The following is a 27,421-nucleotide window of genomic DNA, read 5'->3' as shown; positions in this document are numbered from 1 at the left end:
GTGGTAGTGATTTTTAACATCCAGCTGGGAAACTAAACCACTGGAATAAAAATTAGAAAGGAATCTACAATATAATTTGGAAGGAAGTTACACCATCAAATATAGATTTCTACATAAGCACTCATACTTAAAAAAACGGATTCTACTAAAGTTTGCTAAATTAAACAAACTAGAAAGTTAAATGAAAAATGTTCATGATAAACTCCTCTAAATAAACTAAAAAACGATAATAAAAATAAATCACAATGATGACGAAACGAGTAAAACTTCAAAACAAAATGAGGTAATTGTGAAAAGGGGAGCATGATAATCTGATCACTTTGTGAAGCATCAACTTGATCAGCACAAAATAATTCTAATAGCACTTTCTGTTCTAAATGAATAACCTTTATTAATTACATAGTTCAAAACACACCAAAGCACTGTGTGGTAAATGAATACAAATCTTTACTCAGATATTAAAAGTTTACATACAATCAAGGTAATGTATATAGAAACAAGACCCAATAGCTATGTTGTTTTAACAAGCACCCACTCCCCCAGCCTTAAAAGTTATCAAAGTTTGCTGAACACAAACATTCAGCCTGTGCTGCAATAATTTATGGTCTTTCTTACACAGGAGCAGATGAGGATACTCCCTTTGGGAAACCAGTCCTGTGATGAAGATCATCCTTTCCATTGATTAGTTTAGCGAGAAGAATAGGTTGGGCAGGTGGAGGATACATAGGAAAAAGTATCCAACCAGCTGAACAAAAGGATATTCACCTTCGGGTTGGGTTTTGGATGAGCCTAAGAATGGTTTTCTTTTGCACTGAAAAGGTCCAGTTAATGATTTCTCAGTTGGCTAAATATTTCATGAACATCCAATATGACTGATGACCCACTGAGCTTGTCTAGTTGCGCATTTATGTATTTAAAGTTGAACCACCACAATCTACAGCTTTTGGGCTTTCATCAATTATGATCCTGATCCCTTGTTCCTCACTTCTTCAGACAGAATAGTGTTGCTGAGTTGACTGTCTGAATCAGAATGTTTTGTATGTGACTGATAGCAGAAATAACTTGAAGTTTAGGAAGACTGTTCCAGTTTCAGGCTGCATTTATAAATTATGTATATCTTTTTGTCAATATCCTTTAAACTTTGATTTGGGTTTAAAGTAGTATTAAACAACTGACCATTGCCCATGCTTTTATATGTGGATGAAGCAGTTCTGATAGCTAGAACCTCTAATCATCTTAAACGTCTACAAGCATTTGTGGGCTTAATGGAGAACTTGGACCTTGGACTAATATGTCCAAAATCTTTATCATAGTATGAGGACCAAAAAAAAGAAAACCGTCACTCTTGCAATTAAAGGAAAGCACCTCGAGAGTGTTAACTTTTTTCCACACCTGTGCGTAATGTTTGAGTGTAGCAATACCTGGGATGCCTGTGTGGGGAGTAGGAGAGCATGTTTCTCTTGGATAGTTGGTTCTACATTTTAACTTCTCCTCTATAATTGGGAGAAAGCCAATTGAACCTCTTGTGAAGAGCTACAGATGAAAGTGTATTCCTGTTCTTACATATTATGCAGGGATCGGGATACAGTAATGTTAAGAATTTGCAAGTATAAGAAAATAGCATGCTTAGAGGGAACCTGGGGTGCCTGCATGCAGCCCCCATATTTGGGTTTATTAAGAAGTTGATTTGGTCTAAACGGAGGATCATGTTAACCTGGCACTGTTGCTGTTATGGTGCTCAATGTGGACCAATGATCACACCTTACTTAAGAATGACATTACTGAGGACTGGTTGGCGTGTGCCTTGGGTCCTTCGATCCCTTGGCTCCACTACATTCAGACTTCATTTTTGTAAACATGAGGGCCCTTAGGTAGGAGCACGAAGCCTGGGTATCTAATAATGTTTAGGCAGGCAGCACTCGGGAAAGGGAATTATCAGAGTCTGTAAAGTTCTCCTTCAAGGAGTATGCTATGATATAAATAGGCCCTTGGATGAAGCTATACCTGGAATGGGTCAGACAACCCTGGGAAAGAATGTTATTCACTAGGTTTCGTATGGGATCAATTAGATGGAAACTCTGTTTTCCTCTAGGTCAATATGATGTTGCTAGCTTTAGCCGTTGCTCTTTTGAAGAAACTTCTTGCCAAACTTTGCTTCATTTTGTATTTTTTTTTACAAATATTAGAAACATTTGTGAAGAGTTCTTTTGATCCCAATCTTTAAGAAGTTACAGATCAAAAAATTTATAGCTGCTCTAATTTACCTGCAATTGCTCTGGTAGGCGGAGGTATGCTACAGAGTAGGGCGTTTTTTTTAATCTGCCATTAGACATCGCAATTCTCAGATGTTTCAATGTCTATTCTTGCATTTACATTTCAAGGGAGTATTGCAGTGGTGGCAGGCAGGGATCAGGGGTGGCAGGCGGGGAGCAAATAAAAAATGAAATTAAACTTACCTCCTGGCCGCGTCTCTCTTCCATCGTCTCTCCTGCAGGGACACGGAACAGGAAGCATCCAGGCTCCCCTAAGCCAATCACAACGCTGCAATGCTGCGTTGTAATTGAACAGAGCACCGTGGTTCGCATCCATTACCACTCAAGTCTTGAACGCAAATATGCTTTTACATCATGTCTTTAACTCGCAAGCCAAGTATTTGTAAGGGAAGTGTGTGTGTGTGTATATATATATATATATATATATATATTGTATTTATACAGTTATATAATTTACTATTTGCATTTATGCTTTTTAAAATACTTTTTGCTAATGCTGCCTAATTTTGGTTTTTAAATTAATCTGCAGCAATAAGTTGTATCAGCCAATTTGGACAGTCTGTTTACTATGCCTATTGGTCATGTGACCGGCATTCAGAGGAGGTGAGGATAGTATCTCTTTAAATACCTTACTATGGCGTTTGGTTGATGTTCTCCGCTTGTGAGCAAGGGCTCCTGAGCCCGAAACGCATCTATGCTGCCACTTAAAAACCAAAAATAAAAATCTTCACCTACATACATACATACATACATACATATATATATATAGGGACTCACCTGCAGCATGACATCTCGCTGGTTGGACGCTTTGGGCGCTGAGGAAGGCAGAATTGCTGCCGAAATGCATTCGCATCTGTGCCATTAAAACCAGTGTTTCCACCGTTTCCTCCTGGGTCGCTGTTTTTCTTTCGTCTGGAAGAATATGTGTGTACAAATTACAGCGCTTTCCAGAGGCGCTTCTGCAGATGACCCCCGTCACGTTTTAAAGGGCGACCAGCGACACTGGAACTTTCGGACTCTTGCAGTCCGGTCTATTTTGCCAGCGTTTGTTGGATTGGCTGGAAGCCCGCCAGTGCAGCCGAGGAGAAAAGCGAGCAGTTTTGGAATGGACAATTTCATGCTGGGTAGAACACATTGCGGTTCAGCCCCTGCTTTAATGACTCTTTGGTGTTCGTGGCTGTGACGGTATTGGGGGACCGGAGGAGGCACCGGATGACTGGCACACCAAAGCGGTATTTCCATCATAGCAAAATCCAAAAGCTCACGCTGTTCCCTGCCCCTCCGCCTTTGACATTTCACCATTAACGGTAACATTCCTGCACCTAGGCTCCAGGCACCACTGAGTTGCATCCTGGGTTCTGTAGTCTTGCACTACATGCGGGACTACACAGGTGTGGGGACTTAACCCTAGGGGCGGAGCTGGCTTGCATTAGCAGGCGTTTAAAGGAGGGACTCACCTGCAGCATGACATCTCGCTGGTTGGACGCTTTGGGCGCTGAGGAAGGCAGAATTGCTGCCGAAATGCATTCGCATCTGTGCCATTAAAACCAGTGTTTCCACCGTTTCCTCCTGGGTCGCTGTTTTTCTTTCGTCTGGAAGAATATGTGTGTACAAATTACAGCGCTTTCCAGAGGCGCTTCTGCAGATGACCCCCGTCACGTTTTAAAGGGCGACCAGCGACACTGGAACTTTCGGACTCTTGCAGTCCGGTCTATTTTGCCAGCGTTTGTTGGATTGGCTGGAAGCCCGCCAGTGCAGCCGAGGAGAAAAGCGAGCAGTTTTGGAATGGACAATTTCATGCTGGGTAGAACACATTGCGGTTCAGCCCCTGCTTTAATGACTCTTTGGTGTTCGTGGCTGTGACGGTATTGGGGGACCGGAGGAGGCACCGGATGACTGGCACACCAAAGCGGTATTTCCATGATAGCAAAATCCAGAAGCTCACGCTGTTCCCTGCCCCTCCGCCTTTGACATTTCACCATTAACGGTAACATTCCTGCACCTAGGCTCCAGGCACCACTGAGTTGCATCCTGGGTTCTGTAGTCTTGCACTACATGCGGGACTACACAGGTGTGGGGACTTAACCCTAGGGGCGGAGCTGGCTTGCATTAGCAGGCGTTTAAAGGAGGGACTCACCTGCAGCATGACATCTCGCTGGTTGGACGCTTTGGGCGCTGAGGAAGGCAGAATTGCTGCCGAAATGCATTCGCATCTGTGCCATTAAAACCAGTGTTTCCACCGTTTCCTCCTGGGTCGCTGTTTTTCTTTCGTCTGGAAGAATATGTGTGTACATATATATATATATATATATACATTCCGCAGCATTCTCCTGGCACATATATATATAAATCCAATTACAGAGAAATCGCTGCACTCTAAGGAAGTAAGATATTTAAAGTTTTCATTGGCGGCTTCATGACAGCGCCACCTATGCGTTTTGACCCTATGGTTTTTTTCACTGTAGTGAGCTCTATGTTTGTGTTTATTATTTGGAAGGTACGGTCTTCCTTCCTCGCCTGCACCAGCTGTTTCTGAGCGCCTCCTGCAAACTCTATACAGACCGCGTTGCTGAAGAATACATATATCACTACAACCAAAAGGTTCCTTTCAGGAACCACCAGGACCCGTGAGGGGTGGTGCATGTTCTGGCGGAGCATGCCAGCTTCAACTTCCCCACGAAAAGTTCCAAATATCCACAAACTCTCAGGACACAGTCATAAAGCTCACTGTTTATTTATTCCCATTACGATTGTCGGACAGTCTTACATATACATACATATATATATATTTGTGTTGCTTGCCCCCACCCTCCCTCGTCCTTGTTGCTTTCCACCACCCTCCCCAGTTTGTGTTGCTTGCCCCCACCCTCTTCCCTTCTCCATCTAGCTTGCCCCCACCCGCCTTCCTTGTTCGTGTTTCGTGTTTCTTGATCCCATTGTACCTACTCCCCTTCTTCCATTGTTGTTCGTTTTTGTTTTTAATTTACTATCAACCATGATGCTGAACATAGCTAAAAGACTTTGACAAAGACAATAGCTCACTCACAGGAGAGACCTATCAGTTTTGCTATTGCTTGTTGAATAAGAGGGTCCTTCGCTTGTGAGATGATATATTTGCGTTAGGACAGTCGTATCACCTGAACTTCAAATGTAACCTTAAGTTGCGCCTAAGAGGTTTTCTGCTGGCTGGCTGCGTGTTCTCAAAATTCATCAAATGGTGTTTACTTGTTGAAAATCCCTGGATGTCACAAAGGAAGGTGCAGGTGTCCTACTTATCTAGGTCAGCCAGGTATAACAAATACAGTGTACAGAGCATTATTATTATTATTGGAAATGTAATGATTGTGTGCATCTATAGGCTGAATGAGAGCCAGGTTTGCAATGTATTTGTTTGGGACATAAGGTCATAACTACAAAGGATGGCAAATGCATGTAGTATTTTTCACTGTGGAATGCATGCAGTACAAAGGGGTTTGCTGTTCTGAAGAAACATATTATTCTGCGACCTTGAGAAAATAACAATGACATTATTTTGTATTTCTCACCATTAGGTGTGAATGTAAGACAGATTCTCACAGCTTTTAAATCGATAATTCAAAAACAATTACATCTTACAGTGAGTATGGCAGTGGGAAAAACATTACATACACATGTAAAATGGGTATATGCACACATAGGCTTAGCCATGGGAGACCAAGGACACCCTGGGCAATTTGTATTGTTTTATCCTGTGCAGACTTAATTGAAACAGATTTCAAAGAAAGTTAGCCAAAATTATGTGGTTAGTTATGGGACTGCTATGTTCAAGACCAGCCGCATTTTGGGAATAGCTTTGTATTACTTACCATGTTTGCATCAAAATGAAGGATGTCTTTTCTGAACAACTGTTGATAAGTAGGGACTAGGTAGTATTGCCTCAATTGCATCAGCATATTTACTTTGGAATATTTTGCCGGTCTCCTTGGAAGACTATTTGACAGGAAAGGAATTCATGTTGCTGACCATTTACAGATGGTTTAAACAAATTCAAAAGATATTTTTCTCTGACATGTAAGAGTAGATTATGAGATTTGGGTTACTCTCTGATACTGTATAAACTGGGCAATTTGTAAAACGACAATTTCAGTGGGTGATTAATTTACTGAATATGAGAACACAAAATCTAGAATAATATGGAAGATGCAAATCTCTAGCCTCTACGGCATAAGATGTCTGAAGATGTAAACAAAGAAAGATTGCTGTGAGCTAGAATTAAAGGCCCATGGTTCTTCCGCTTAATATTGCATATGTGCAGGTCTATGGTCAATTTTGCGAATGTAGACGGTCTTCAAACAACTGGCATGGGAGGGAAAATAAATCAGAGGCTTTGATGGCACAGCAATATCACTAGCTAAGGAAGGTTGTTTTGGAATTCCTAACACCAAATGCTGCTACAAAATATTTGTATGCAGTATAGCAAGACTGCCCAGTTGTTAATTAACCCCAGAACCCCTTTCATGTTGGGATCTCAATCCTAGTGCCTTTGCAGAACAAGCCCCAAAAGGAACTATATCACCATGAATGAAAGGTTTTCTGTAGAAACTAATTTTAGGGAAACACAACTTAAACCTGCTGCATTTTTCAAGTAATATATACTGAACACAAATCATATAGGAGAGAAGGAAGAAATAATCTGATATCAAAACATGAGAACCACTAGACCATCGGATTTAGCACTGGCTCTCTATCGACTTAATGAGCAGTGGTGTTTGAGCTGAAACAGACTAGTATTCAAAATCCTGCCTTATAAACTACAATGGATAAGGAAAAAGACTGTGGAGTGATATACGACATTGTTGCCTTTGGGTTAAGCGAATAGTGAGAGTGAAGGAACTGATTGAAATCTATATATAAATGGACAGCTTTTATACATAGATTATACATTTGGTTGTGGCACCTCAACTTTCAAATATCTTTAAGAATATCTACAAGAATTAGTAGTGATATATTCGCCTGAGATTTAGGGAATTCTGAATACAAATATGCCATAAATCAACGAAATTGGAATAAAGAAAGCATGCTTGGGGACTTACGAATTTTAGTGTTAACATTAGTTGGAATTTTTTACCTTAAAGTGATCAATTGTCTGTAATATGTATTGTGGGCACATAGACCAGTGTGTTTTAAGGTGGAGCACTATAAAAATCTGAAATATCACTAACCTGGTTCAATCCTGAACTTAGAAAGAAAAGGTGTGCAATAAAAGGACAATATGTCTTTATTTTAATTTAGTGTCTACCAAGATTTGTCAATATTTCTCACACACAACATGTCAGGTGGGATCAGGGCAAGGTATTCACTAGAATACATGGGAAATATGCCTAATGGAAGGGAGACTAATTGTACGGTGACTCTGACTAACGTATAAGTGCCCAACTCTGAGATTTTATGAGGAAGTTGTGGTCAAGTGTCTGGAAATTCTTAACTCATCATTGACACGTGCTTTTGACTTTAATACCATAACTGAAATGGGAGCTGAAACGAGTCTAACCAGATCCAGAGGTCCCTCAAGAAATTTGTCAGAAGATCTTTGAGTTGCAGGTGGTGTGGCTTTACCTACACCAGTGAAAATACACCTATCACTAAAAGTAGTGATAAAGGGTGGAATTGGTAGGTGTAAAAAGTACACCACTATCTGAATCTGTGTTCTCTACACAGAGGAGGGGGGACACACTTCTGTATTTTGAATTCAACTGTAATGCTGTCTCAGAGCAAGCCAGGGCGTGGCAAGCCTAGAAGGCCTATATTGTGTCCCAACGCTTCATCCAAAGGATTTGCACACATTAGTTGTTGGTGCATCCATTCTATCGAAGGTAGATTATTCTAACAGCCCATATATGGGTCAGCAATGCAAAATAAAATTGCAGCATTGGACTTAAACATCTTAATGCAGGGTGGGGGCAGGCTAATATGTACATCAAAACATTACGGATTAGTGGGAATGAGTAAAAGTGAACATGAAGGACAGGTGGGGCGCAAGAGCTGCCACTCTAATAGAAGAGGAGCATTGATCTTTTCTATGCCATTAATTCAAAAGAATGACTCCCAAATACAGATGCAAACTCTAATTCTAATGCTTGCACCAGGTATAATATAGACCAAAGATACTAAGGGCCGTATCCCTCAGATCTGTGTAACAGATGTGGAAGGTGGGGCAATATCCAAAACGTATGCGATGTGATGGTGGCAGGGTGGACAAGCACTATGCCAAAAAAAGTAACAACATTTGAAATGAAATGAAATGAAAAATAAATGTATAAAGCGCAAACATTCACCCGAGGGTGTCAAGGTACTAACTCATCAGACAAAAAGTTACCAGACAGATTTTACCACATCAGAGATTAAAAAGCCACATTTTTAGTGCCTTTCTGAATGCCAAGAGATGGGCTTCTTCCTTTAGCCTTCATGGAAGTGAGTTCCAAATTCAGATAGTACCGACCAGGAAGCTTCTTCCTCCCCAAGAACATATTTTGAACCTGGAATCTACCAGGTTATGAGCATAAGCTGAACGGAGATGACGGGCCTGTATGTAGGGCTGCAAATTATGTATAAAAAAAGGCAGGTCCTATACCATGAATAGCTTTAAAAGCTATGCAGAGGGCCTTAAATTCGATCCGTCTCGTCACCGGCAATCAGTGTAGCTCTTTAAGCATCATAGAGACAGATTTGTGTTTTGGGATGTTCATCAGTAGACGTGCTGCTGCGTTTTGCACAATCTGTAACTTTGCTGAAAACAAGAGAGGGAGGGAAATAATGTAAGGAACACTCAGTCCCCCAGGTAAGTATAATCATACCAACAAAAGAGTGAACCTTTTTAGAAAAGTGGAGCACAACAGTAGAATCCAACTAGGTTCTTAATAAAGTCCTCACTCACCAACCTAGTTGGTGACATGCTTTATCATCGGGCCCCACCAGGAGAGGCCGAATGCCACCCTGGTGTGCTTCAACGACAGAATTACTGCAGAGCTGGTAGTGTGTGTTCAGTGATTAGTGAAAGTGATTTAAAAATGTCTTTGTTGTGTCAAAAAATACATTTTATTAGGAGCCAATCAGACATGTATAAAAACAAAGTGTAGGACATTAGTGCTGAATAAATTGTTCAGCAAAGTCCACTAGAGTGTGGTCAACACGTTTCTGCCTATGTATGGTAATTAAAAAGGCATTCGTCAGGACCATGAGGAGAGTGTAAACCTCTGCAGTATGAGCACGCTAAGGCCCACCCTAACCAGAGGTTATGAATGTGAAAAATTAAAAACAGGATAAATCTGGTGTCCCTCATGTTGAGAGGAACCAAGTTTATTCTGGATTGAGTTAACATACTCAGGCAAACATAAAAGAGAAACAAACATGTAGTAGTTAGGCATGGTTGTATAGGTTTATCATTGTTGGATGTACAGATACTGGTGCTCTACGTGGTGCACTTAGACGGCAACACTGACCATATGTGCTACTGTGAGGAATAAAGTGCACTCAGCAGGATAAGTCAATTTCTATTGTGTGGAAATGACTAACAAAAAATGGTATGCCCATCACGGTGTATATCGGTAATAAAGAACCTGTGCGGTAAAAACTATGCGTTTAAACTCGAAACACAGTGTTGCTGGGAACGCAATATTCATAAAGTAGAGTAAGTAAAAATATCCCACATGTGGTGTAATCACTAACTACACCATGGGTCTCGGGAGGGGGGTGGTAGCAACAATGGCACACCCTGGAGATTGCAGAAATAAAGATCAAGAAAGTGATCAGTCGTGTCAACCGGACAAAAAACAAAACCAGTTACTTATCTCTTTCTGTAGTAGTAGAACTCACGCCTGCACTGCTAGGCACCCGCTTGGCACCTGCACGATCCCTCAGTAACCGGACCCCGATGGTGATGAAGCGGGGAAACCAGCTTGTTATAAATGCGGGGAAGTGTCTTCGAGCTAGAAAAGCGAGGCGTCACTTTGGGCGTCATCGCGTTGATGCCAATTGCGTCATGTGCGGGAAAGCCAATGGGAGCTGTGAAGACTCTGTGCTAATGCTCAGTGGCCAATCCTGTCAAAGGTACTGGAAGAGCGGTTGCTGTCATGGAGATAGACAACAAAAAGACGAATGGGAATTCCAAATAAGCGGACCGGCATGCAAGAAAAATTGAAAGCGTGCCGCGTCCACCCGCAGTGGTCTGGGCGAAACAACAAGAAGTTGTAGACACCATCGAGAAACAAAATATTAGGCATACATGACCCTCGAGCGGAGCATATTTAGACGTTCGTGCTGTTGTCAAGTGCAAAAAGAAAGGAAAAGGCATGTAATCCACTCGAAAGTGGGCATTTATTTGAGACAACAAACCAAAACACTGCTGTAAATCATGGCACTGTTATAAATAAAAGTAGTTCACCAAAATAGCATGGGGGCACAAATCCATGAAGCCCCAGAACGTACCCACAATAGAGAAAAGATCAGTATGCTCATGCTGGTTAAGGTACTACTGGGAAGAAACAAGACACAAAAATAAATTGTCTAGCTAGAGCAGTAGCACCAACGTTTCGGATTGGACCCAAACAGGGGGGGAGGGTGAGTGTAGAGTTGGCATTTACACTTTGTACAATATAAAGGACAAAAATATATTCATGATTAACGATTTAAAACTGTTGCCCATGGGATATTGTCATTTAATCCTTGGCTGTGTGTGTCCAGCCTGTACACCCACCTCTGTTCCTTCTTGTACAATTATTGGCCACCTGAGATCATTTGTGGTGTGGTTGTGCTGTATAAAATGTTCACTTAGTTTAATAGTGACTCGTCCACAGCGGATGTTACTCCGATGTTCACACACACGCAATTTCACTTTGCTTGTGGTCATGCCCACATAACGTAACTCACACGGACAGGTGATCAAGTAGACCACATTTGTGGAGTTACAATTACTGTGGGCTTGCTGAGTCCAAGTTTTTCCTTGTTTAAGATCTAGCACTTTGGTGTGTTTCGTGAGGTGACAGATGCTGCAGTTGGCGCAGGGAAAATTACCCGTAATTTTAGGAAGACCCCATGCCTGTGTTATAGTTGGATCTCTTACAGGGTTGTCTCTAGGATGCATGTGAACGAAGGTATCCTTGATGTTTTTCCCAGTGTCGGTTGTTACATGCCCTTTTGCTACAATAAAGGCTACAAAAGGGCACGTAACCAGCACAGAGAGGCACTACTCGAAGAGAACCCCAAGGAAAGAAAAGGACTGCCGCTGACTTGTGTCACAACCTTCAGCAGTGCATCGAATACTGTGAAGAAAGTCATAAACAAACACTGGAGTATACTCACCATTAACAACCGACACTGGGAAAAAGCTCTTTTTTCTTTTAAAAAGGGACACAGTCTCAAGGATACCTTAGTTTACACACTAAAGCCAAACTGAGGGGTATCCAAAAAGGAATGCTTTTCAATATAGTCCGATAAAACACCATTCATGGATTTTTCAACCATTTTTGCAGGCAGAGGGAGTCTTGAGATAGGGTGGTAGTTACTAGGATTTGTCCCATCAAGGTTTGCTTTCTTTAGGAGGGGAAGGATAGATGCCAGTTTCTAACTAGTCGGAAATATACCGGAGAGAAACATGTGATTAAAAATAAAGGCCAGATAAGACGCAAAGGCCTCTGGTAGTAGATGGAGAATTTTAGGTGGGCACGGATGCAGTGGAGAGCCAGATTTGGTAGACAGCAGAAGATTAGTGACCTCATCAACAGACAATGGGGGAAAAGCAGATATTTCAGGAGGGTCGCCAGTAGCTGAGGTAACTGGTGTCAATTCCCTTTTCTCCCTAGCTTTTGTTCCGGTCTCCGAAGAGGATGTCCCTTGGGACAACAGTTGGGAGAAGCCACTATATACTGCACTAACTTTGCCTGGAACGACTCCTGGAGGCCGACCACACTGGGAACAGCGCCAACACCTACGGACCATGCACGTAACCTAGGATTCATCCTCGACTCCTTCTCCATGTCGAAGCAGGTCAACTCCATCTCCTCCTCCTGCTACAACACCCTCCGCATGCTCCGCAGGATCTACAAGTGGATCCCGACCAAAACCAGAAGAACGGTGACCCAGGCCCTCGTCAGCAGCAGTCTGGACTACGGCAACACACTCTATGCAGGAATCCCGGCCAAACACCTACGACGGATGCAGCGCATCCAAAACTACTCCGCCCGCCTGGTCCAACATCCCTCGTGGCAGCCACATCACCCCCCACCTGAGAGACCTGCACTGGCTCCCCGTCAACTAGAGGATCACCTTCAAGCTCCTCACCTACGCACACAAGGCACTCCACAACACCGGACCAGCCTACCTGAACAGCAGACTCAGCTTCTACACCCCTGCCCGCCAGTTCCGCTCCGCCGCCCTCGCCGCCGTTCCACGCATCCAACGAACAACCTCTGGTGGCAGATCCTTCTCCTTCCTTGCCCCCAAGACCTGGCACACCCTCCCTACCCATCTGAGGCAGACCCAAGATCTGCTCAACTTCAGAAGACTCCTCAAGACCTGGATCTTCGAAATGTAGCAGCACCCCCTCCCCCAGCGCCTTGAGACCCTCACAGGTGAGTAGTGCGCTTTACAAGTTATTGATTGATTGGTTTGTCTAAGAAAAAAGTGGCCAGTGAGTTACAAAAAGCCTTGTACTTTTGGGGCAAAACACAGCCATGGAGCAAGGTTGGCATTCCAAAGTGAAGAGGGTAACTACAGGATGTGGTTAAATGCAACAAACTGAACGAAAGTTATCAGATTAAGATACCTGCAACCTCATGTTGAAAGACATCCAAGTACTGTTTGCATACTTACTTCTTTGTGCACAAAATATTCTGGTTAGTGAGTGAAGGTGTAGTCTCATGGTTCAGTTGTAATATTTAAATTGTCCGTGTATAGGTTTAATGATTTGATCATCTAAATAAAACACGGTTAAAAAAAGTGATGTACAACAGATTGGTGGAAGTAATTAAAATAGTTGGCATGATTACTGTACGGTTTGATAAATGTGTAAAGGCTTCTTAGGTTAATTGCGGACTCTAAATTAAAAAAAAAAGGCAATTGATTAAAGGACCACAAATCATGATGAGGTAATGGATGCTGAATATTGAGAGATTCGACAACATTTGAAGCAAAAACTTATAGCTATTTCTCAGAGTATTGAGGATGACATTTATAACATTAAAGTGTGCTTTCATTTTGTCTTTGACTTCACTGCAGAAATTGGGGTTAGATTTAATATGTTGCCCTTGCGGTTCTATGGGTTCTATGATGGGCTCATGTGTATTAACTTGACTTATACTTTTTTGAACATTTTAAAGTGAATGCATAATGAACTAAAATGCAGAACGACTTTTGACTACTGCCAGCATGATGAATCAAGTAATGCTAAAATGAAACCCCAATATAATCCAGACTTCAATGGTAGGAACATCAGGTATAAGCAGGAAAACATTTCAGCAGAAGACAAACTCAAGAATATCCACAAACCAAGATTTGTCTCCAGCACTTTATATGTATGGAGTGGAGAAATGAAGCTTCTTTCAGCTACAATTGCATTACCTGTCCACAAAACAGTCACATCTTTAATAGAGAAGACTACACAAGAGCCTAAATCTAAACTTACCACTCCACTATCTTAACACATTACAAACAGCCGACAACTGAATGAATTTTGACCTGCACTGGGAGAAACACACACTGTCCTCGCAAATATGTATGTTTTATTCACATTACAGGGAATTTAATTTCAGAGTTAGGTGAGTACTGTACAAGATATTATACATGAAGCATTCACAGTACCCCATGTATTCAATAAATGGATCCAAATTCAAATGAGAAATGATAAGCAACACAAACATTTTACTCATGGTTTATGTGTAGAAGGGAAAAAAAATACAAAACTATGGAGTGAACTGCTTGACGATTTTATTTGGAACATCTTTTAACCGCATGCGTGCGGGCGGAATTCCGCTCGCACGCTGAGATATGCGAAAGCGCATGTTACGTGACGAGCTGGGCTCGTCATCAGCGTAGCAGGAGGCTACCTCATGACGAGCCCAGCTCGTCATCAGCGTCGAAGGGGTTAATTACTGTTAATTAAACAGTAATTAAAAGAGGCCTTTGCATCCTTGACTTTCACAAGCGCAATCCCCGTGCTGTTCCTGTGACCAGGCGCTTCTTTCTCATCATCTGCTGCTCTGACATATTTGTCTACCAGTTTCTCAATAACTGCCACATTCTTTCTTACCAAATGTCAGTGGCAGTTAGAAGAGGTGGTTAGTAATTTAAAAATTACATTGCTGTGTCATTATTTTTGATTTTGATTTTTGATTAACTCCTCCTCAAGAATTATAAAATGTTACACAAAAAGCAAAGTAAGAAAGGTGGAAGGGTAGCCATTTGCTGTGCGAATGACCTAACCTACATGGACTATAAGATGCACTTTACGGTACCTTTGAATGCATGATTGTTCCTTAAAACATCTACCAACATGGACCCCTAGTCACAGTGATGATAAATCAAACACTAGAACACATTGCCCTTTCCCTGAATTCCTCTAAACAGAAATTCAGAGAAGCTCTAAGGGCACCCATAACTGTCAGTTTTGGGCTTCTGCCAAATTGTTAATGACTCTCAACTCTCACAGGTGGTCACAAAGTTGATTAAATGTTTACTCACCATATTTAACTGGTCAATCTAGTAGTCTGACCATTTCTTAATAACCTTTCAGCTTGTAAACACAATATGTGTGCCATGCCCCTGAGGCATAGGACCAAGTCAAATTAGACCTTTTTAAAAAACATCAGTGGGGAATATTTCAATGTGATCTACAAAGTGCTCAGAAAGAACCAGCATACACCAAAAGATCCAGAAGCTGTGCTAGGAAGATTGCATTATAACATAATCAACGTACTCATTACGTTACCCCTATTAATTCCAATATAAAATATATCTGGGATCAATAACTAAATAAATGGTTCAACAAAGAATTGTCTAGCTAAAAACAAGTCACCACTTGAACAACTATGGTGTAAAATATTATCTATTCCTGATAAAGTGTATTTCAATACACAGGATTGGTGGCCATAAATATAGCTATAAAAGCTAAACTTCGGGAGACACACCAAAGGGTCACCAAAAAAAAGAAATACACCTTACATCTGCATAATAAAAGAATCTACAAGGCCCTTTTGGATTTCTGCAAACTACAACATCCTCTTGTCATTATTTGAATACAAAGTCACAACCACCAAGTCTATTTTGGCCAACAATGTTTTATTCCTCTATGCTTAATATTCTCTACAAACTCTAACTTGGCATTGAAGGCCAAAGCCTTCACCAAAAGAACCAAATGAAAGACCACTAAATTCATTCTACAATTTATACCAATGTGTCAATATTGTTTATGTAAACAAAATATTTGTGCAATTAAAACCATCAGTCAGTGAAAAGCCCTGGTTTCATAACTCAACAGTGATGTATCAATCATCAGTTGCTGATCCTGCCCAGGTGCAGGAAATGTTCCGTCTGTTGCAAGCTGTTTTCTGTTATAGAATCAATAAAAATAGTTGTAGAAAAACATGCATCCACCACCAGCACATGGATTCGGATTGATTGCTATACTGCAACTTGAACTGCAATAAAAAGTAGAAATAAAAATCCACCATCAGCAGCATACCGTGATATACTGATGGTGGACTGGACGCTGCAAAGCTCCAGACAGGATTTTGAATGGTCAATGAATCCATTTCATTCACTGATTGATGGTATGAACTGCACAAATATATTTGCTGCACATAAACGAAATGAACGTAAAAATAATAGAATAACCCTTACTTTTAATATTTTTTGCATTAATGTATTTCTCGCGAAAAAAGCACCTTTTATACATTTTCCATTATCACTAAAACGCTGTACTTCTTTTAGCCAAATTTAATTGTTACTAAATTCCATCAATTTTTAGGTCTGGGGACTTTTAGCCGGCCTGCTTCATCCATTAGTTAGTTGATGGGTAATTCACATACAACATAGGTCAATGGATCAGCCCACTTCAGCCATTAGCTAACTTCACTGTGAGTGACAGCATTCTGCCCCTTTACAAGGAACCCACCTGCACAAAAATTAGTTTCCTTTAGTGATGTGCCCTGTTACAGCAATGCATACTTTTTGAAACAAAAAAAACTGTCTATACATGCTATAGAATCCAACTAAAATTATCTTATTTGCCGAATACAGTGGTCTGACATAATATTAAAAGAGATTTTATAGATGTGTAGGTCTGTACATATTTAATATTTTTGTTACCCACAATAAGATGACAAACGAGATGGTCAACATTGAAATCATACCCCACGAACAAATGCTTATGAGCAATTGGTACAAAGAGGAAATGTTGACAAGCAAATGTTACATTCTCATATACAGCACAACCAAACAAACAATACTAGTGAGTAGGCTCGGGAATGAGCAGGAATTACAGGGTGGCCTTTCTCCTCAACTGCAGCCCACAAATAGGGTCTACTTCCTCATTTGTTTAGAACATTTCTTCTAATGAGCACAGGGGTCACCCTTCTCATCAATGCTGATCAACATATACACAAGCACAGGATGCACTTTCAGATATACACTGATGGCACTCCAATCGACATTCAATTGCATAAGGCCATGGAAGTCTGCAATGAAGTTACAGAAAGTCTAAACCACTTTCACCACTGGTTGCTTAAAAGTCTCCTGTATCTGAATGGAGGCAATACTGATACCTGCTTTGGCAGGGCAGAACAGGAGTTGATCCGTTTGGAATGGCTACAGAATCTGGGCACTCAACCAGTTACATTTATGGGCATACCTATAACAATGATAAAGTGTTAATTTCACACTTCCTGAGTTCACAATGGTCAGAATCCCTTTAACTCTGGGGGCACAGAATTAACAGGGATGCAGAGTCGAACACTTGGAATCATGTGACAGCAAATTAAATTATGGGGAAATCTGGGTTCCCCTGGCAGTTCTTCCCCAGCTTCTAGAAGCCAAAACTCCTGTGTGATAATGTTCAGGTCAATTCCAATCCTTCAAATCTTGGAATCCTGATGGGGCCAGTAACTTCTTTTACTGGCTCATCAGAGACTCTTTAAAATGTGAAAGAGGCTTATGAAGGCCAAAAAACTGGGAGTCTTATTAAATAGTTACATGTCCTTTGTGTATCCCTGCTGTGAAGGATCCCCAAATAACTCCACAGAGCTTCACAACATGAAACTTAGAAGATCCCTATTGAGAGTACGAATGTACTGCTGTGATGTGCTATAACCTAGGCTTACTAACAGAGAGAACGTAAACACTACTCAACCAGAAAACAAGAAGGTGCGGAAGTCTCCAAAGGCATGTCTATGTAAAGATAGATCTCAAAGAACTCAACTGGCATGGAGAATTAGAAAGTACCCTGAAAATTCTGTAAACCCTTCACAAACTATAATTGAGGAAAAGCTAAGGGTACAGGCAAACAATGTGCCCCAGTACCACCTCTTTTATATCCGAGGTAGGAAAGAACTTCTCAAGTTACATAGCACCATATCATTAAACAAGCGTCTCATTGTAAGTGTTTTTGAACATGATTCCATATTAAGCATGTGTCTAAGTTGTATAAGTTCATGTTGAAAACTAGGCACTTTTGGAAAGTCATTCCTAATCTTCAAACGTGACTTTGCCTATAACTGCATCCCTTTTCAAATTACAACTAGCCATCAGATTAATGTAAACACAAAATAGCCCTGCATAGCTAATAGAAGATTATCTTGTTTTTCATGCAGTTGCATACTTGGCCATATAGTGCCCTATCAGTATAACTTAAAATATACTCTAACTTTAATGGCAGCCATTCCAAACAGTTCAAAACTGGAGAAATATAGACATGTCAAGAGGTATCAGTAACCTTGTGTGCTGTTGCGTTCTTCTAAAGTTTTATATAGCCGATTTTCAATGCCACGACCAACACAACAATCGAATTTGTGCATTAACACAGTGCTCTTTCCAGTGAAAAGGTATAATTAATAGCTGACATTGTGGTATTAGCAGGTTGTGTCACCAACAAGATGGATTCAAAGGCAATATAGACAAGCCTAACCTAACCTTCAACTGAAATTCTGTTACCTGCCAACACTACAAGGTGGTTATCTTTATAGTTTCTGTTTCTACCTTAATTAAAATCATCCATCCTTTTGCCACACACTTGATTTTCTTGAAAAATGATTGCACATGGATTTGGTCCTCCTGTAAGTAATTAGACAGATTAAAGACCAGATGTGAATTATCGGTGTAGTAACAAAATTTCAGGCCAAGATTTCAGAGCAGCAGGTTTAACATAAATACCGAAGAGTAGGGGTGATAAACATGAACTCTGTGGAGCCCAATGTGTCATTGAGGCGGAATCTAAAGCAAATATTCCAATGTTTTCTGTGAAACTGACAGAAATCATTAAAAAAATGTCTGTGATAACCCTTCGACTTCCTCAATCTTGCTCATGAGGACTTGGGGGCTAAGGGTATCAAATGCTGCTCATAAGTCCATCAGCATAAGCATGATGGCTGCAGACTTATCAGTCAAGTCAGAAATTTAAGTTTAGATGTCTAAGCATGCTGACTTTGTGTCCCTCACTGGTCTGAATCCTTACTGCTAGTCTCCCAGAGATTGGTTTGACTATATTCGTGCCTATAACTGTATGGTAGCTTCGAATTTTAGAACTCTGAACAGAAAGAGAATGTTAAACATTGCTGCATTGCTGATTGGTTCTGATGCTCCGTCCATCACCACCCCCTTTTGTACCACTTTGTTCGCCATAAGTTGGCAGGTTATGCTCAGACGTGAGTCCCTCGCTCACTTTGCCACTGGATTCAAGCAAGCCGGGCTGAAGACTGCTGAAATGCCAGAAACCTGTCCTCGGAAGCTTGTTTCCGGTCCAGGGAAGGCATGGCTTGGCAGTTCGGGCTGGACTGTTCCCATGAGGCACAGGGTCAGACTGATTTGCATATGGCCATGTCTGAACTGGGGTGGCAGAGTGGGCTAAAGAACGGTGATGGATTAAACCCAGATCTTTTGACTGGGTGTGAGTGTTTGATTGATTCAGATGCTCCGTCCATCACCACCCCCTTTTGTACCGCTTTTGGCCGCCATAAGTGTGGCAGGGTATGCTCAGACGTGAGTCCCTTGCTCACTTTGCCACTGGAATCAAGCAAGCCAGGCTGAAGACGGCTGGAATGCCAGAAACCGGTCCTCGGAAGCTTGTTTCCGGTCCAGGGAAGACATAGCTTGGCAGTTCGGGCTGGACTGTTCCCATGAGGCACAGGGTCAGACTGATTTGCATATGGCCATGTCTGAACTGGGGTGGCAGAGTGGGCTAAAGAACGGTGATGGATTAAACCCAGATCTTTTGACTGGGTGTGAGTGTTTGATTGATTCAGATGCTCCGTCCATCACCACCACCTTTTGTACCGCTTTTGGCCGCCATACGTGTGGCAGGGTATGCTCAGACGTGAGTCCCTTGCTCACTTTGCCACTGGATTCAAGCAAGCCGGGCTGAAGATGGCTGGAATGCCAGAAACCGGTCCTCGGAAGCTTGTTTCCGGTCCAGGGAAGACATAGCTTGGCAGTTCGGGCTGGACTGTTCCCATGAGGCACAGGGTCAGACTGATTTGCATATAGCCGTGTCTGAACTGGGGTGGCAGAGTGGGCTAAAGAACGGTGATGGATTAAACCCAGATCTTTTGACTGGGTGTGAGTGTTTGATTGATTCAGATGCTCCGTCCATCACCACCCCCTTTTGTACCGCTTTTGGCCGCCATAAGTGTGGCAGGGTATGCTCAGACGTGAGTCCCTTGCTCACTTTGCCACTGGATTCAAGCAAGCCGGGCTGAAGACGGCTGGAATGCCAGAAACCGGTCCTCGGAAGCTTGTTTCCGGTCCAGGGAAGACATAGCTTGGCAGTTCGGGCTGGACTGTTCCCATGAGGCACAGGGTCAGACTGATTTGCATATAGCCGTGTCTGAACTGGGGTGGCAGAGTGGGCTAAAGAACGGTGATGGATTAAACCCAGATCTTTTGACTGGGTGTGAGTGTTTGATTGATTCAGATGCTCCGTCCATCACCACCCCCTTTTGTACCGCTTTTGGCCGCCATAAGTGTGGCAGGGTATGCTCAGACGTGAGTCCCTTGCTCACTTTGCCACTGGATTCAAGCAAGCCGGGCTGAAGACGGCTGGAATTCCAGACACCGGTCCTCGGAAGCTTGTTTCCGGTCCAGGGAAGACATAGCTTGGCAGTTCGGGCTGGACTGTTCCCATGAGGCACAGGGTCAGACTGATTTGCAGATAGCCGTGTCTGAACTGGGGTGGCAGAGTGAGCTAAAGAACGGTGATGGATTAAACCCAGATCTTTTGACTGGGTGTGAGTGTTTGATTGATTCAGATGCTCCGTCCATCACCACCCCCTTTTGTACCGCTGATATGAGATTAGAAGCATGCCAAAATTATGCATATTTTTATGGGGGCAGAGTAGAATGTTTAGTCTAGTTCAATCAACTTAATGTAGCTCCATCCGTCAAGTAAGCTGTGGACTTCATAGAGTCTATGTATAGAATATCTAAATTGTTTCATCATGGTTTGTGGAGCAGAGCCTGCGGAAAGGGCTTTTTTTTTATTTTAGGAACAATTAACATCTCCTACAATGATGACAATACCATCCATCCCAGCTAGTTAGCTCATTAGTTAAAGAAGCAAAGACTTCAGGATCGTCAATATGGGGTAAGTAAATGGATTAAATAACCTATTTAATAGATGAATATAAAATCTGTACTACAGCCCATCTACCTTTACCATCACATGAGGTGTGAAATACCTACCAGCTGCTCAGATGCCCTTTGACAGCGACCCATTCATCGCCTAGAACCCCACCTCCCCCCAGGTACTGAGACATGTGTGTGGTGACTGTTAAGAGTTGATACCCCCCCCCTGCTTTTTTTTCTCTTTTCTTTTTTGCTGAATTCGGTTGGGGGAACATAGCGGCCGGAAGCTAACGGCTGTAACAGAGAGCTCCCGAACTCCCGAGATGTGTGGCGTGTGGAGGAGGCGGATTGATCGTTGCAGTAGGCCATTGTAAAACAATGCGCTGATGACGCTTTTGATTTGATTATGATGTGGTTTTTCCGAACCGTTTTTGGCCTTACTACCCCTTATTAGACTCACCTTGTGTTGCCGGTTGCCGTTTTCGTGTGCTGCTGTTGCCGGGCTGCCACTATGGGTCCTCGCGTTCACGTCCCCACCTCCAGCCCGCGGCCGCTCCCCCTGCTGCCCTGCCCGGCTGCCTGCGGGTTTCTGCCGGTCTCCTGCACTTTTGCGCGTCGTGCGTGGTGGCGTTTTTCCCTCTGGCACTGAACTCCATGGCACCTTGGGAGCTGGGCTGTGTTACTTTCACTTTGCCTGCACCTGCCGTGCTTTTTGTTTGTACGTTCTCGCGGACGCCCGTTTGGTGTTTGTTTGATTCCTTGGCCTTTTTGCCTGCCAGCCTGCCTGCCTGCCCCCTCGCACCGGTTTTTGGATGGTTAGAAGACCTAAGTGTGGGACGTGCGGATGGTGTAGGACGGCGGGGTGGTTTCGGAGCTTCCTTCTAGTCACGTTCTCGGTGCTGCCAGAGAGTGGAGACGGCGGGCCCTTCTGTTCCAACCTCGCTTGCCCTTGGGTAAGGTACTGACTTCCTTTTTCCATATATCTCGGCAAACAGCGGGATTCCAGGACCTACAGGATCTACACGACTTACAGGACTCCAAGCCAACGCGAGGGGAGGTAGGAGCTGAGAGTGATGAAGGATGCGTGAATGAGTTGGGCAAGGCGACCTTAAATAACATATGTCCCCTTCCACCATCAAGTGGATACGCATTGCATACCTTAAAAAACTCTGTACCCCAATTAATTTATCGTATGGAGAAGGGAGCAGGTAGCAGGTAGCTGCCCTGATAGTAACGTGAGTTTGGTTCAAGAAATATCCCCCTGTGAGCCTGCGGTTTGTCGGTACACACTGCGTAACAGGCCCCCTAGCAGCCTTGCTGTAATTACGAAACCAAAGGTTGTTTCACCTCCCATAGTGGTAGTAAAGGCTACCACCAGGCAGGCAGTAGGTGCTTCTGTAGCGGAGGGGACGTCACCCGGCAAGGGAAAAGGTCGCAAGAAAAAACCTAGGGGAGGTACTAAGGTCAAAGTTACGCCTTCACTGAAATCTTTCTATAAAGTTATCTCCACCAGTACTGTGGTGTCTGGCCAGAATAATAGAACAGATAACAGCTTAAAGGATATGGATAAGGACAAAGTGGTGGCTTTAAACATGGCAACTGCTTCTATTCCGGCTGCAACTTTGGTCACTACAACTATAGCTTCCAGTACCGCCACGAATTTGGTGGTCAGTGAGCTAAGCACCCAATCTTCCACGGAGCCCTTTGCTATTGTAAAGTGCTCGTACGTGCAGGACCACATAGTATCTATCCACCCGTCAGTAGAACTATCAAATAGCTTCTCGGCATTAGAGATCCAGCAAACTGAGCAGGTTGACGCTCCAATAATTTTAGTGAAAGAGAGTGGGTCTCACCCTGAACTTCAGATGCACGGAATCCCTGAGCAACCTAATCAATCTTCTTTGTTACCTCTATCATCTGCCCAGTCTGTCCATTCTGTACCTGGTCTTTTGGATATGTCTAGGCCCCCTGGGACGCTGGCCGATATCCTGTTACGCCAGAAGGATGACATCAGCAGGAGGTGTACTACCTCAGAGGTCAATCAAGCAGCTATCCAGGCCTCTTGCGAAGCACTCGCTCAGAAAGTAGAGGAGGTATCTCAAAGAACGGGCGCTCTCGAGGCAGAACTACCTAAAATAAAGGAAGCCCTGAGTGCATCTTCTGCTTCGATGAATAAAATGGTTAAACAAAATCGGAACTTGAAAGATGATATAGAGCGGTTGGAAAATCACTCAAGGAAGAACAACCTGAAAATTTTAAATGTCCCAGAAGATTTCGAAGGGAACGATTTAAAGAACTTTGTTGTCTCCCTCCTGAAGGCTACCATCCTGAAAGACTCAGAGGATGTAGGCATGGACTTGTGTATAGATATTCAGAGGGTGCACCGCGATCCATTCAGGAGGGTTCAAGGTAGAGAACGCCCTAGGAAAATTTTGGTGAACTTCCTTACAAATACCATGAAGGAGAGGATTCTGTCTCTGAAAGCCGGTCAGCTAAAATGCAGTTCTTTCTCCACTGTATTTTCTTTTTCTATCTGATCGGATGTTTCCCATATTACGGCTACTAAGCAATGGGAACTGGGGAAGAGAATGACGATTTTGAATGCTCTGGGGGCTAAGACCCAACTGAGATTTCCCGCATCACTACGTATAATGTGGAACAACCATATGTATAACATATGTCAAATAGAAGAAGTCGATTCCCTAATAGAGAAAATCAAGAGAGGAAAGCGGGGGTGGGAGCAGTGGTGGAGGAGTAAGTGTTAGTAAGGTGTGATTAGTGAGCTTATTTAGTAAAAGTTATGACATTGTTGTATTTTTTTAAAAGGATAACTGTTAAAGGTGTATAGTTGAGAATTTAGCGGACTAAAGCAAGTAGTTACTGCCACACGTTGAGGGGGGGGGCTCTGTCCAAGGGCATTGCCCAGAGAAAGGGAGTGTTCCCCATGGGTGTAGAGGGTCGAGGGAGATCACGGGTGGGAGAGAGGGTTGGTGCCAGGGTGGGTGTTAGGGGGAGCATGGGTGGGGTTACAGAGGGAGAACATTTTTTTAAAAGTCACTTTTTTCACCGTAGCTGTCAGTGGAAATATACTTCTAGCCTGTTTCAAGTTGGAGGGAAACCTGGTATAGAATGGTCTCCGATTCCCCCGAAGACAGAGGCTAATAATGAAATATTTGGAGCAATCCTCTGCACAGGTTATCCTCTTACAAGAAACCCATCTGGGCTATCTTGACGCAAGAGTCATGTTTAGTAAATATAAATGGGTAGAGAGTTTTCGTTGTTCAGAGCAAACTGTGCAAAATAAAGGAGTAGCGATTTTATTTAGATCTAACTCATATAGCTCCATTAAGGATACGTTAACTGACAAATCTGGGAGGTGGATTTTGGTGCAGGTGGTGATGGGGGGGGGTGGAACTTGCCATAGTGTCCTATTATGGCCCTAATGTTGACGATCCAGCCTGTCTCCTTAAAGTGCAGGCCATACTGGCAGAAGTCACCATGCCAATAATAATGGGTGGCGATTTTAATATTCTCCTTAACCCCTCCAAAGACAGGTCTAATCTTAGCCGCTCTGTGGCAGCTCAACGCATGCCTCGGACAATGATTAACATGATGCATGAGCTCTGGTTAGTTGATTTATGGAGCTCAAAGAAGGAGGGTGAATCGGGTTTTACTTTCTTTAGTAAAAAAGTACGGCCACTCTTCCAGATTAGACTATATCCTTACAGATAGGTCATGTCTGGAGCATTTGGTAGATATCTCTATCCTTCCATCTATCTGGTCCGATCATGCCCCAATAATTTTCCTTTATTGTAAGGGGAAAATAACAACTGTTCCTAGGTGGACATTAAAAAGATCAATGTTGTTGAATGAGGAGTTAATAAGAACTATTAAAACATCAACTGTGGAGTATTTCACCGAGAATCTGGGTTCAACATCATTGGAGTATGTTTGGGATGCGTTTAAGGCCCATACCCGCGATGTACTGCACAGTTGGATAAGCTCCAAAAATAGGGACGAAAGATCAGAACTTAAAAAGGTGGAGGGATCTCTAGGTTGGAAAGGGTTAGATCTAGTTGTACCTCAGAACATCTGCCACAAGTCCTTAAGGACTTGGAGGGTCTTTGCTTCGCTTATAGGGATAAGTTAGATCAAATGCTTAGAACCCAATGGGCTGTTCGCAATATGGAAAACTTTGAATATGGTGAAAAGGCAGGGGCCACCCTAGCACGGAAGATCAAAGGCGACAGAGCTAGGAATAATATCAATAAGCTAATAGTGGATGACAGTGGTACGATATCCTGTCACCAGGAGGATATGCAGAGGTGTCTTCTGTCTTTGTTTTCCACTCTCTATAAAGAAGACATGGCTCCCTCTACAGCCTCAATTCAAGATTGACTTAAAGGTAAAGCTTTACCTAGTTTGTCAAGGGAGGGCCGAGACCTGTTAGAACGTCCAATCTCTGATGATGAAATAAGGAGTTGTCTAAAGAAGATCAAAAATAATAAAGCGGCAGGGACAGATGCACTTCCGGGGGAGGTTTATAAAATCTTGGGAGAAGTTATTGTGCCCAGACTCACGGAGCTGTTTAATTTTATCTTTAGCCCTGAGGGCAGAATCCCGAAGCCCGGTAAAGACCCCCTTAGACCCGATTCATGTAGACCAATCTCCCTGCTGAATGCAGATTATAAGATCTTTACTAGCATTCTGGCAGGGAGGTTGGTGAGGGTAGCCCCGCAACTGATTAATGAGGACCAAAAGGGCTTCCTGCTGGGAAGATACATACAGGAACAAATTTTACTTGAGTGTATTGACCTTGCGGTGGCACGGTCTGAACCCTTGGCAGTAGCCGCCTATGACGCCGCCAAGGCGTTTGACAGTGTGAGTTGGTTGTACCTTTGGGAGACCCTAAAAGTAATGGGTTTTGGTCCTCCGTTTATTAATGTACTAACTAGATGCTATGAAGGGGCTATGAAGGGGCGTCTGCTGCCATTCTTCTTAACGGACTACTGACACCAATCTTTAGTAGTAAGGGGAACACGACAGGGGTGTCCTATTTCGCCCTTGTTGTTTGATATTTATATTGAGCCCCTGGCTCAAGCTTTGAGACTTAATGAGCAGATCACCCCATTTCAGGTTTATGATTATAAGTGTAAGCTGGTCCTCTATGCGGATGACCTGCTGGTGTATACCAACAACCCAGCAGTGGTGTTTCCTAGGGTGGAAAATATCTTGGCTGAGTTTGGCCTGCACTCTGGATACTCGGTCAATTCCTCCAAGACTGAGGTTATGTGTTGGGGAGTTGAGGACTACACGGGGAGACACTGTGGGGAGTTTAGGTATTTGGGGATTATTATAACCCATAATATAGAGGATATCCCCACAACGAACTTGAAGAAAGTGTCTAAAGAAATTGATCATTTTTTCTGAAATGGCAGAACCTTCCCCTTACTATTTATGGCAGGGTAAACCTGGTTAAAATGGTTATCCTGCCGAAGTTGATATACTTGTTTGGGGCTGTCATACTCGATTTTCCTAGGCAATTACTGGGAAAAATCCAAAGTAAGATAGGGAGCTTTATATGGGCTAACAAAAACTCCAGGCTATCTTGGAAGAAGTTAAAACGGAGGCTGATTAAAGGTGGCCTCCCTCTCCCAGATATATTTTTATATTCTCTTGCCTTTCTGTTTAAAAATATTCGTCGTTTACTCTCTAGCCCTCCTGGTTCTAATTGGGGGAGGATCCTGAATGCTATGGTTCATTTTGAGGGAGGTAGTACCGGGTTTTTATATAAATCTGGTGCTCACAGATTTTTCAAAAAGGTACGGCTAAAAGTAATGAGGTCAGCTCTCAGGGTGTGGCAAAACTTGAAAACGATGTGGGGAATAAGATATTACTCCGACTTTGCCCCTATTTGGGATTTCCCTGGGCTCCCCGCCTGCCTAAATGATATCTTGGCTATTCCGATTAGGAGGGCGGGAATTGTCATCTGGTCCGATTTAATATCACTGGACGGAGTTCATCCATGGTTACGATGGTTCCAAGGTTAAGATAGGGAACTCTTTCTCCCGCTTCAAATATCTGCAAATATGTGCTTGGTTTGCTGCCGAGAGAGACCTTATAGGTGGAAACTGGGAGATTGAGAATACACTCCAAAATGTAAACCCCCAAAAAAGGAGGTAGTGATATGGTACAGGGCGTTAATTGATGCAGAGGAAACAGATTTTCCTCCTCCCTATAGGGTATGGAGTTCATCAGCTTTGGAAGATGTTTCTGCCGATTTGTTTTTTCTCTCTCATCATAATTTATACAAGTATGGCAAATCAGCCTCTTTAAAGAAGAATCAT

General features: G+C 42.8%; 1 protein-coding gene across 1 annotated transcript in view; it reads right to left on the bottom strand.

Moving 5' to 3' along the window:
- LOC144784158 (A-kinase anchor protein 9-like) overlaps positions 1-27,421 on the bottom strand; it is a 574,985-nt gene that overhangs the window by 184,169 nt on the left and 363,395 nt on the right. The gene's annotated exons all lie outside the window — the stretch shown is intronic.

This window comes from Lissotriton helveticus, chromosome 10, assembly GCF_964261635.1.
Source record: "Lissotriton helveticus chromosome 10, aLisHel1.1, whole genome shotgun sequence".
In the NCBI taxonomy this organism is placed as follows: domain Eukaryota; kingdom Metazoa; phylum Chordata; class Amphibia; order Caudata; family Salamandridae; genus Lissotriton; species Lissotriton helveticus.
Note: the sequence above shows the minus strand (reverse complement) of the source record. Positions and strands in the feature narration are given on the sequence as shown.